This window comes from Castanea sativa, chromosome 8, assembly GCF_040712315.1.
Source record: "Castanea sativa cultivar Marrone di Chiusa Pesio chromosome 8, ASM4071231v1".
NCBI lineage: Eukaryota > Viridiplantae > Streptophyta > Magnoliopsida > Fagales > Fagaceae > Castanea > Castanea sativa.
In genome coordinates this window covers 42701707-42714066 of record NC_134020.1, presented here as the reverse complement: position 1 = coordinate 42714066, position 12360 = coordinate 42701707, and positions in this window count along the sequence as shown.

Genomic DNA, 12360 nt, shown 5'->3' with positions numbered 1-12360 from the left:
TCTCCCCACGACACAACTTCTCCTAACACACACACGAAATGCGTATTCGTACTTACTTAAATTTGTTAAACATCTATGTAAATCGACCAAGTTTGTTTGTTTTGACGTCTTTTTTTCGGATAAGCAACACGTGCGTCCTCGTCGAGTCACCGTAACATCGCGAGATCTAAGCCGGGTACTTCGCTCCGAGGTGTTCGTTAGTGAAGACCTACAACTCGGGCTGCTCACCTTATTCTTGGGTACACCCCCTTTCCAAAGACTTCCGGGGAGATAGAGAACGCCATAATTGCGGGCGGCCACCGAAGACGAAAGAGGATAAACGTAGCTCGGCCCCACTTTTGGACGGCCGTGACCTCCGGACGCTCCTAACACCATTTTGTACAACCGGCCGATAGGCAGCGGTCCCCCTCGCCGTGCACTCTGAAGCAGGCGTCGTTCCGAAGAGCGGTGTGTCTTCTTCACGCACACACTTGACGACGAGATAGACCAATTCCATCTCGAAGACCGCGAGAGACCTCGCGGGAACCCGGTTGTGGTACTTTTCGACGAGGAGGAAGAAGCCACCGAGGCCTCGGAATTGCGGGGGTTTGTGGTTGCCCTTCGGAGGACGAACTTGAAGAAGACATGGGAAGAATGGAGGGTCTCCTCACCAATAGGGCTGCTAAGGTTGCGAGAGAAAAGAGGGGGACATCTCAAGAGTTCCCCATCCTTACCACCTCCCCCTCCTCCAAACGGTGAGCCAAAACTTCCAACCGAGGATCCAAAGAAGAAGAGGAAGGGGGACAACGAGGGGACGATTAATAAAGACCCCGAAATCACGACAACAACTCCCACCGGCCCCGGCAGCGAAAGGTGGATAAGGGCAAGGGTAGGGCCCGCTCGGTTGAAATCGGGAAATCTGTGGGACGAGGCCGCGAAGTGCGCCGAGCACCGACCACCTGGTCCCCCGATTTAAGGCTGGGACAGCGCTCCCATCTCTTGCCAGGTCCGGTATAAGGGCGGTTCAACAAGGCCATGCCCACCACCCTGGCCGAGGTCTGGAACGCCCTCTCCTCGCCAAGGACATGGAGACCTTGGAAAAAATGGGCCAAACCCACAACTATTCCTCTCCCTAAAAAGAGACTTAACGCTGGTAAGTGTTTCTCCTTTTAACAATATTTATAAGTAAGTTTGTTTTTTCTTGTTCCTAACTCCATCATACTTTACTACGGGCTATTCGGGAGGTCTTCGTAGCCGAGAAGTTTATTGAAGACACTCGAAAAATAGCCGGGCGAGAGCTCGAAATCGGGATGGAAGCGAGAAGTCCTTGGGCACGGCCCCTGGCGATAATGAGAAGTTGACCTCGGAGGTGGGCGATCCGAGGAGAGAGAAAAATGGGGTCGAGTCAAATTTGAAGACCATGAAGACCCGAGATAGAAGGACGGCGCAAGCTCCTTCGTGAAAGAGATGAAGAGCTCTCCCAAGCTCGAAGGGAGTGCTCGGATCGAAGAAGGAACTGGAGTTAATGAAGAAAGAAGCCGACTCCTTCCAACTTTCTCTCCTCGCCGCTAAGCGGGAAAGTTTCGATGAAGGGGTAGCAACCACAGAGGAGCGGTGACAGAGGAGTTCGCGGCTTTATGCGGGAATGCGTCAAAAGTATGGGGGAAGCTTTAAACGCAGCAGAGTTCCTCCATCTTCGGATGCGAGGAAATCCGAGAACGTTTGGCTTCCTACGGAAATACGGGAGATTGAAGAGGCTCCCCTGCCGCAACTCCTACCCAGAGACAATTCTTCTGCTCTTCCTCCGGTGGTCACACAGCGGATTCACTCGATCCTACGAACCTTCGGTTCCCACAAAGAGAAGGAAGGAGGAGGGGATGCAGAGAAGGGCTTGAGCCAGACAGCAGAACCCAACGTCCTTTCAATGAAGACAGCAGATAAGGGAAAGCAAGTCTTGACTCCCTTTGAGCTAGAGTTGAGAAAGACCGAGGGCACCAGTACCACTCAGCAAGATCCTCCTCCACAAGCTTAGGACTTTAGCTTAGGGCTTCTCTTTTTCCATTTTTGAATTATATATGTAATGTACATTTAACAGATTAATGAAGAACAATCTCGTTTACTTTTTTATTTGGGTTATATCTATTTTTACTTTATTCTTTTTGTACTTATTACAAAAGCTTCCCATTAAGCCATAGCAGAAGTTTCTCAGAGTACGCAAATCTAACTCCAAGGACTGCACAATCATAACTTCCACATAATCTCGCGTATATTATTAAAGATTCAATAACAGGTGACATGGTTAATATATTTGAATAATGCCTCGATTAAGAAGAACAGAGGGCCTGATTATATGATTAAACCCTTGTAATACATAGCTTTGTTTCTAGTAAGATGTAAGATCCGAGTTAGGAAACAGTAACGCCTTAACATCCAGACATAATAAGAGAATGACTTTGATAAGAGTTGTTGTCAGAAGATAAGATTTAATCAATTCTCCGTTTGACTCTTAAAGGTTATAACTTCAAAAGTAAAATTCCCCAAAGCAGGAGGTCCGAAAACCCAACGTAACTGAGATTCTGTTTGATTCTAAAAATTGTAACTTCAAATGTTAATTTTCCCAAAGTAGGAGGTCCGAAGACCCGACATAACTAAGGTTCTGTTTAACAAATGACAAGACATCAATTTCCACAAGGTTTGTGGTCCGAGGACTGCATTTAACCAAGTTTCTGTTTGATTCTTAAAATTGTAACTTCAAATGTTAATTTTCCCAAAGTAGGAGGTCCGAAGACCCGACATAACTAAGGTTCTATTTAACAAATGACAAGACATCAATTTCCACAAGGTTTGTGGTCCAGAGGATGAGTTAACCAAGTTTCTGTTTGATTCTTAAAATTGTAACTTCAAATGTTAATTTTCCCAAAGTAGGAGGTCCGAAGACCCGACATAACTAAGGTTCTGTTTAACAAATGACAAGACATCAATTTCCAAAGGGTTTGTGGTCCGAGGACTGCACTTAACCAAGTTTCTGTTTGATTCTTAAAATTGTAACTTCAAATGTTAATTTTCCTAAAGTAGTCCGAAGACTGACATAACTAAGGTTCTCGTTTAACAAATGACAAGACATCAATTTCCACAAGGTTTGTGGTCCGCTCGCACTTAACAGCAAGTTCATTTTGATTCTTAAAATTGTAACATCAAATGTTAATTTTCCCAAAGTAGGAGGTCCGAAGACCCGACATAACTAAGGTTTTGTTTAACAAATGACAAGACATCAATTTCCACAAGGTTTGTGGTCCGAAGATACGCACTTAACCAAGTTTGTTTGATTCTTAAAATTGTAACTGCGAGCGTCGAGCTACTCATAACTTTGAAATACAACTGACAAAAGCTCATTTTATTAATAATAATACCTTCTAAGATTATTTACATTCCATGGACGTGGTACAATCCGTTCGTCTAGATCGGCTAGCCTATATGACCCTATGCACACTCTTTGAAACAATGCGATATGGGCCTTCCAGTTAGCTAGTCCCGGCCTTACCCTGAGGGTTCTTAGAAGTGCCTACAACTTTCCTTAATACAAGATCACCAGGTGCAAGTGGTCTTAGCTTCACATACGGGCATCATATCCTCGTTTTAGCTTCTGGCCGATAATAGGCCATTTGGACCATAGCTGCCTCACGCCGTTCCTCAAGTAAATCAAGATCTTTCTCTAGAAGTCCCTTGTTATTCTCTGGGCTAAAAGAACTTGTCTTTAGAGTAGGAAAACCAGATTCCAAAGGTATCACCGCCTCGGCTCCATAAGTCATAGAGAATGGCGTTTCTCCAGTGGATGCACGCGGTGTGGTCCGATACGTCCACGGGGACATGAGGGAGCTCCTCTACCCATCTACCTTTCGCATCGTCCAACCTCTTCTTGAGCCCGTTAACTATGACCTTGTTAACGGCCTCGGCTTGTCCATTTCCCTGAGGATAAACAGGGGTGGAATATCTGTTTATGATACCCATGTCACCACAATACTTCCTAAAAGCCTTACTATCGAACTGAACACCATTGTCAAAGATGAGTGTGTGTGGTACACCAAATCTAGTAACGATGTTTTTCCATATAAATTTCTTTGAATCGACATCTCGGATATTGGCTAAGGGTTCAGCTTCAACCCATTTAGTGAAGTAGTCTGTTCCCACCGGCGACCATCTTTTGTTGCCAACGACCCCTCGGAAATGGCCCTACAATGTCCAAGCCCCACCGTGCGAAAGGCCAAGAGGGCTGGAGAGGGTTAAGAACCCCTCCAGGTTGGTGGATATTAGGGGCGAACCTCTGACATTGATCGCATTTTCTGGCATAGTCCTGAGCTTCCCTCTGCATATTAGGCCACCAATAACCCTGAGTCAGGGCTCTATGGGCTAAAGACCTTCCCCCAGTGTGGCTCCCACAAATTCCCTCATGCAATTCCTCCAGTAATGCCTCTGTTGATTCAGGGTGTACACATAACAAATACGGTCCTGAGAAGGATCGTTTGTATAACCACACCGGTCCTCGGACAACCAGAAACGCGGCGCCTTTCGACGTATCTTTTCTGCTTCAACCTTGGCTTCGGGAATAATGTCATTTTTAAGAAAAGATATGATCGAATCCATCCAACTAGGACCAGGCCTTATTAGATGGATGCGAGATGCGTTAGCAGTTACAAGAGAAGGTTCTACCAAATCCTGAACGAGGATAACCCTTGGTAACCCTTGAGCCGAGGACGTTGCCAACGTAGCCAAGGAATCTGCATGAGTGTTTCCACTCCTAGAAACGTGAGCTAAGGAAAAGGAGTCGAATTCGGCTGCGCGTTTGACACTGGGCCAAATATTCACTGCATTCGGGGTCTCTAGCCTCCATGGTTCCCATGACTGGCCGACCACCAGCGAGAGTCCGAGAACACATGGATTTCCTTGCCACCCATCTTATGTACCATTTTCATGCCTACTAAGACTTCATACTCGGCCTCGTTGTTAGTAGCCGAGAAAGCCAATCTCAAAGATTTTTCGAAGACAATTCCTTCGGGGACATTAGAACAAGTCCAACACCGAGACACTTTTTGATTAGCGAGCCCCATCCACATAAACTCTCTAAGCCGAGGGCGATACGGTTGTAATCACACCAACTCGATTTTTCACCCATGTGTGCTTCTTTGAAGCTTCTTCTAGCAATGGTTCGGTAAACTCGCCACCAAATCAGCGAGGACTTTGTCCCTTCTCCGAAGTGCGAGGCTTGTATTTAACATCAAAGGCTCCCAAAATGGTTCCCCATTTTGCCACCCCCAGAATAATCGAGCACTACGCACACGCCTTAAGAGGCAATCCAAAACAACCACGGTATGAGATTGGAAATAATGGGGAAGTTTGCGCGTGGCGTGGACTACATACGAAGTGCTTTTTCCAAGGGCGAGATAGCGCACCTCGGCCTCCATTCAAGGACTTACTAACGTAGTAGATCGGTCTCCGTACTCCGCTTTCATTCCTTATAAGGACTAAGCTCACCGCGTGAACGGCCACGGCCGGATAAGCGAATAAAACCTCGTCCACCTCGGGCGAGATAAAATGAGTGGCCGAGAAAGATATTGCTTAAGCCGTTGGAAAGCTAAATCGCAGTCCTCGATCCATTGAAACCCTTTCCACTTGTGCAACAACCGAGAAAGAAAGGACGGCCGTCACGGTGGCCGAGAAATAAATCTATTCAACGCGGCCACCATTCCGGTCAATTTGAATCTCTTTTGGGTTCCTAGGCGGCCGCAAATTGAATAGCCTTAACACACTGCACCGGGTTTACCTCATGCCCCTATGAGTAATCATATATCCCAAGAACTTTCCGAGATCCCACGCCAAAAGAACACTTGGAGGCGTTAAGGCGCAACTTTATACTTCCTTAGCATGCGGAAGGTGTCGGCCGGATACGTCATGTGTGATGGCACGCCTTACTCTTCACCACCATATCATCCACGTATACTTCGATGGTTTTCCCCGATTCTTTGTTCAAACATTCGGTCATCATTCTTTGATAAGTAGCCCCAAACGGCGTTTTTTAATCCAAACGGCATGACCTTATAATGATAGTTCCCGGTTGAGTAATGAAAGCGGTCCTTCTCCTGATCCTCCAACGCCAAGGGAATTTGGTGGTAACCCCGGAAGGCGTCCAAGAAACTCATCCGAGGATGTCCAACGCAGCATCTACCGGTTGATCAATCCGTGGCATTGGGAACGAATCTTTAGGACGGCCTTGTTCGAATCCGGTAAAGTCCACACATACTCTCCAATTACCGCTCTTCTTTTAACAACAACGAGTATGAGCCAACCATTCGGGTAGAAAACTTCTTTGATAGCCCCGCCCTTTTGAGTTTAAGAACCTCTTCCTTCCGGCCTCGAATGTTCTCGGGAAGATCGCCGAGGTGGCTGCCTCCTCGGAACAATGGCGGGGATTGACGTTTAGACGATGACAAATAAAGTTCGGATCTACGCCAACGGAGCCTCGTAGGGGTCCCACGCAAAGACATCTAAATTATCCTTCGAAATTTCAACAATTCTATCTTCTCTTGGGGTGGCAAAAGTATGCCAACTTGGAAGAACCTCTGCGGATCATCCGTTATTACAAACTTCTCTAACTCCTCACAAATAGCCTCGTCTCTGTCATCGCTCGGGTGCCTCCGGGCTGTTAATTGCTATGACTCCTGGATGGGCAAGGTTGATGACTCAATTTCCGACTGACGAAGCACCGCAGCCGATATGCATTGCCTAGCCACTACCTGGCTGCCGAGGATTTCCTCAACATGCTCCCCCGAGGGGAATTTCACTTTAACATGTAAGGTAGAGGAGACGGCTCCCGAGAGCGTGCAGCCATGGCACAGGCGAGGATAGCGTATATGGGTATGCGTCAACCACAATGAAATCCACCTCAACCGTTTCTGTGCCGGATTGGACGGGTAAACGGATCTGTCCCTTTGGCACAACGGCCCTCCCTTCGAAGCTTATAAGTGGGGAGTCGTAAGGGGTTAAATCTTCCAACTCCAATCTCAGCCCTTTAAATAGATCAGGGTACATGATATCTGCACCATTGCCACACGATCTATCATCACCCTCACTCACATCATAGTTCCCTATCCACGGGGGTAACCACAAGAGCATCGTCATGGGGGTTTGGATAGTCCCTACTTTATCCTCCTCGAAGAAACCCAAGACGGGTAAAGTACACTTTAATCTCTTCGACTGCTACCTACGTCCTCGGCACTGCGGATGGAAAGCCGCCATCACCACAGGTGGGACTGAGCCGGTCCTAAGTGCGGCGAAGATAACATTAATTGTTCCCAATGCTGGCCGAGATGAGCTGTTCCTCGGTTGTTTGACCCAACTTCGACGGCCGCCGGTGGCCGACACAATCGCTTCAACTTTCCCTCAGCGACGAGCTACTCAGATGGTTCCACAGTCCGACATTTCTCGGTAGTGTGACCCCATCCCGATGATACCGACAAAACAGGTTTTGATTTCTTCTCGCGGGGTCCCCTCATCTTGGGCCATCCGAAGAAGGGCTCTTTACGAACTTTTCTAATAAGCCGATGCACGCGGTTCCCGGAAAGATAGTATTTACTGGCTGAGGTCTTTGCCAAGAGGATTGTCTCGAAGTAATCCCTCCTCGGTTTGTTGTTGTGATATCCGTCAGGCCTAAAATCCCTTCTCTCTGTGGGATAACCTTCTCCTTTCCTTTTCCACATTCTTTGGTCTTCCTCTACCCTCTTGTATTCATCAATACGATCCATAAGACGGCGTACGCTACGGACGGGCTTTTCGTCAAAGACTTTCTTAGGTCGTGATCGGTAGGGAGACCCACCTTAAAGGTATTAAGCGCCACCTCATCAAAGTCGCCATCTATTTCATTAAACATCTCCCGAGTATCGGTCGGAGTATGCTTTCGGTGTCTCCCCTTCCTTCATGGCCATGGATAGTAACGAGTCCAATGGCGAGGGACTCTGCTACACGTAATGAACCGCGAAGCAAATGCCACAGTCGGCTCCCCAAAATGAGCCTACGATCCCGATTTGAGACCGTTAAACCATCTCATAGCCACGGAGTCCCAAGCTGGAGGGGAAGACTTTACACATCAAAGGCTCGTTGTGAGAGTGCAGCCATCCTTTGGTTGAAGTGACTCACGTGCTCCACGGATCAGTCCGGCCATTATAGATGGTAAACGTGGGCTGGGTGAACCTCACTCGGGAAGCCTCCCCTCTCAATCCTCCGTGAAAACGGAGATTTAGAGAGTTGGTGCAACGCCACACTCATGGTATCGTTGCCTAAGCCCCTAGAACGAAACTTCTTACGTCCGCTTGTTGGTTGATCGTCCTCTTCACGGAGGATGTTGCGTGGTGGGCGGAACGTGACCTTGAACCGTAGACAACCCCCATCTTTCTGCGAGGAAGAACTAGATGAGGACGGGGAAACCTTACGTTTAGCACGGCGTAACTTCCTCTTCAAACGATTGATTTCCTTCGCATGGATTTAGAACCCTCATCGTGAGTAGTGCTACCTCCTCCATGAGTATGGCTAGCCCACAGGGTATTCCGTATGGACGCTTCCCTCACGATCCCTACGATGTTCAAGACGTTCAAAGTGATCTTCCGGTTGTGATCCTTGTGACTACGCATGGTGAGAGCCTAAGCACTCGCCATAATATCCCTACTTCTTCTAGACTAGATTTTCCACAGACGGCGCCAATTGTAGAAGCGCACATCGTACTGATCCCAAGAAGCAGTTATGGGCTCAGCCCAATGAGCCTTAAACAATATGAATTTGTAGAGTGTGGGCTTGAAACCCAGGTTAGAAGCGTATGAGGATTAAATGACAAACTAAAGATTGCAAATGCTTGGAAACAACAAGGAGTATAGTCAATCAGCCTCCTCGGACATAAGCCACGAGTTGTTCTTATATTATCTCTCTCCTTGTTTCTTTTCTTTTTTAGGTTACAAAAAGTCCGTCCCCCCTTTCTGTCTTAAATTGCTCTTTATATATTATTCTTTTGAATGCTTTGTACACGTGTTGCCTCACCTCCCCCTTAGACTAGATATTTCTTTTCTCAGTGCCTTTGAACAGTAACCAGAAGTTTCTCTTCCACTGTTCAGGTGTCACTTCCCCATAAATGCGGCCAGGGTGGTAGGTGCAGGGTTTTTAATGTGGAGGTAGCAGCCTTTATCTTTGACATTTCTTCAACACGGTGCTTGGGCGTTCTAGGGTTCACCCCTTTTAACCATTGGCCTTAACTGTGTCATCCCCTAACCTTTACTATGAAATCCCGAGTTCTTCGGTGCTCATCCGAGCGTAAGTTCACCCTCGGCTGGATCCTCGGATCCTCGGCGTATGGGCCGACCCATAGTACTAACAACTTCTAAACCCAGGGTCAGGTCGGCCTTCCTTAACACGGCCCAAAAGGCCCACGTTCCCATCAGGATCTTTTTACTCCCCACAGTTTGTATCTCTATCATTATTCTATTTTCTTTTATAAGCTTTTATATTGTCCAAATTTTCACCTTATTACCATACTCATCACTTTTAGTGTCTAACTTTATATTCTTATCTTCTTCTTCTTCTTCTTTTTTTATTATTATTATTTGTTGTTATTTTTTTTCACGGCACACACACACACATATAGAGGTAAAGTTAGGAGAAAATTCAATTAGATTTCAAATTAGAATTCAATTAAAGCCTAATTTTACGCCGCATATCCCATCTAATTTAAGTTTTTAAATTTTTGTGCTAAATTAGTTAATTCAATGTAAAAATATATTGCAAATTGGATTCAATTAGAGTCTAATTTTGCGCCATATGTCCCATCTAATTTAAGTTTTTAAATTTTTATACTAAGTTAATTAATTCATTATAAAAAGTAGAATTCAATTAGAGTAAATTTTGCGCCACGAGTCTCATTTAATGTAAGTTTTTTAATTTTTGTCCCAAGTGAATTAATTCGATGTAAAAAATGAGGAGTTCAATATAAATAAACTATAAAAAGCATAATCATATATATACCATGCCTATATACAGTCCATTACTAACTAGGTTATATATATATGCTTAAAGAAAATTTAATTAGATTCAAAATTGAATTTTGCTTTTATTAGTTTTCCATACAAACTAAATTATTTAGATTTTTGCTTCTTTTTTTTTGAACTAATGAGCATATTTTTATACTGTTTCTATTAAGATATTTTGTATGCTTGGATCTTGAACAGAAAAAATTGTAATTAAGCTGAATGATCACATGCACCTATCCCCATTCAAGTTATGAGATACTATTGGACCTATTTATTCTTTTATTTTGTGTTGTATTTAGTAGAATTTTACGGACATTGATTGTGAATTGCATATGTAGTATTCAATAGTGATTTTCAATTTTATATACATAATAGCAGTGTAATGAGAAACTTGGTACAACAAATATCATGAAAATTGTAAGAAAAAACTATTTTAGTACCTACAAATGTCCTGATCGAACTAATATCCTATATGTTTTATAATCCACGCTAACATCAATAGCACCGTTACAGTTCATTATGTCTATGTGTAAGCATGGGTTACATAATAATTTCAATTAATGGTGGTCTTAAATTTTGCACAATTTTTTTTAAAATAAAATAAAAACTACCTAATGTCCCAGTACCCGTATTAAAACTCTCAAACCTCCACTATCTTTTTTTCTCCTTTGTGACTTTTTAATTTTTAATTTTTTTGAACATGTGACTTTTTAATTTCAAACTTTATATTTTTGCTATAAACCCAAATTTTAAATATTTTGAAGAAGAGAGAAAAAAAAAAGTTTAATTCTATGTATTTTAAAAATAATTAAGACATGTGCACAGTGTATACAACTTTACAAGTTATTGATATACTCTTAACACGTTAAATTGATTGATTTTATCAATTTATTTTAAAGAATTAAATTAGATATTTAAACTTTATGTATTTAGACTAATTTTTTACTTTGATTGCTAGTGACTATTCAATGGTTTCAAAATATGAAAAAAAAAAAAAAAGAAGAAGTCAAATGTAGGTGTTTGTTTTAGAAACAAATGTCAAATGTCAAATACAGTTGAGCAAATTAAATTTGGTATAAACTAGAAAAAGACAAAACTTTTTATCTTATTATTTTGTTGATGGTAAAATATGAATTTCCTTCTATAAAATAATCAAAGATACTCAAAAGTCAGTTGAAACTTTATATCTTCTATTTATTCTTTATTTCTCAAACCAAAATAATATCATCTTAAATTTATTTATTAGGTTATTGATTTTGATTGATTTTTTAAAGTTTTTTTTGTTTAATATTGTCTTTAAATCCCCCCCCCCTCCCCCTCAGAAATTGAAATCCCAGCTTTGTACTGCATAAAAATATAATAAGTTACTATTAATTTGACGAAAATGTATGATTAATTATTTAATTATATCTATTTATGCATTCAATGTAGGAGCAGAGCCAAAGAGGGGGCAACCCCCCCCCCCCCCCTCCCGACTCCTCTTTAAAAAGTTTATGAGTACTGGCATGCAGAAGTCTATAGAACTCCCTCTCAAATGCTTTGCTAGTTTGCCCCTTCTGGTTTAAGGAAAAAAGCAGAAAATAATCTCTAAAACGGCTCTGATGCCGAATAGAAAGGAGAAAAGTTTCACAGCATTGAGAAATTTACGGTACTATTTAACCAACTACATCGCTTTTTTTTTTTTTAAAATAATTACAATATGCTATTAACCTCGTAGCTCGAACATTTTCCCCTTAAACTCCCAAGCACTTTGTGCCTTTGGCACTACATCACTTTTGTTTAAAACATAAACTTTTATCATTTTCATTAAAATAATTAAAAATTAAAAATAAACTTTTATTATTTCCCAGATTTTAGTGTGTCACTATTCATGGAATTTTGATTTTTTATCCTTTTTTTTTTTAAATTTCATTGAATTTTAATTGGTGGTGGGTACGTTTTATATTTTATGCAAAATAATATATATATATATATATATATTAGCCTAAGTAGTCCTTGTACCGTACTCAAATTCAAACTCTAGGTCTGGTTTCTGCCATATAAAGTAGAAACCCAATTTGAATACTTTGAAGCATTAATATAAAGCAAAAGGACAGATTTCTATATATTGTTTTAAAGCAATCAAGACAATATACGTATACATTGATTATTTTTTCAATTTATTACAAGGAACTAAATTAGATATCCAGATTTATGTATTTAGATTAATATCTTGCTTTGATTGTTAGTAATTACTGTATAAATTAGTTATTTTTGTTTTTTTTATATAAAATATATATTTGTTGTTAATTCAAATTACAGAGAATATATATTATAATAT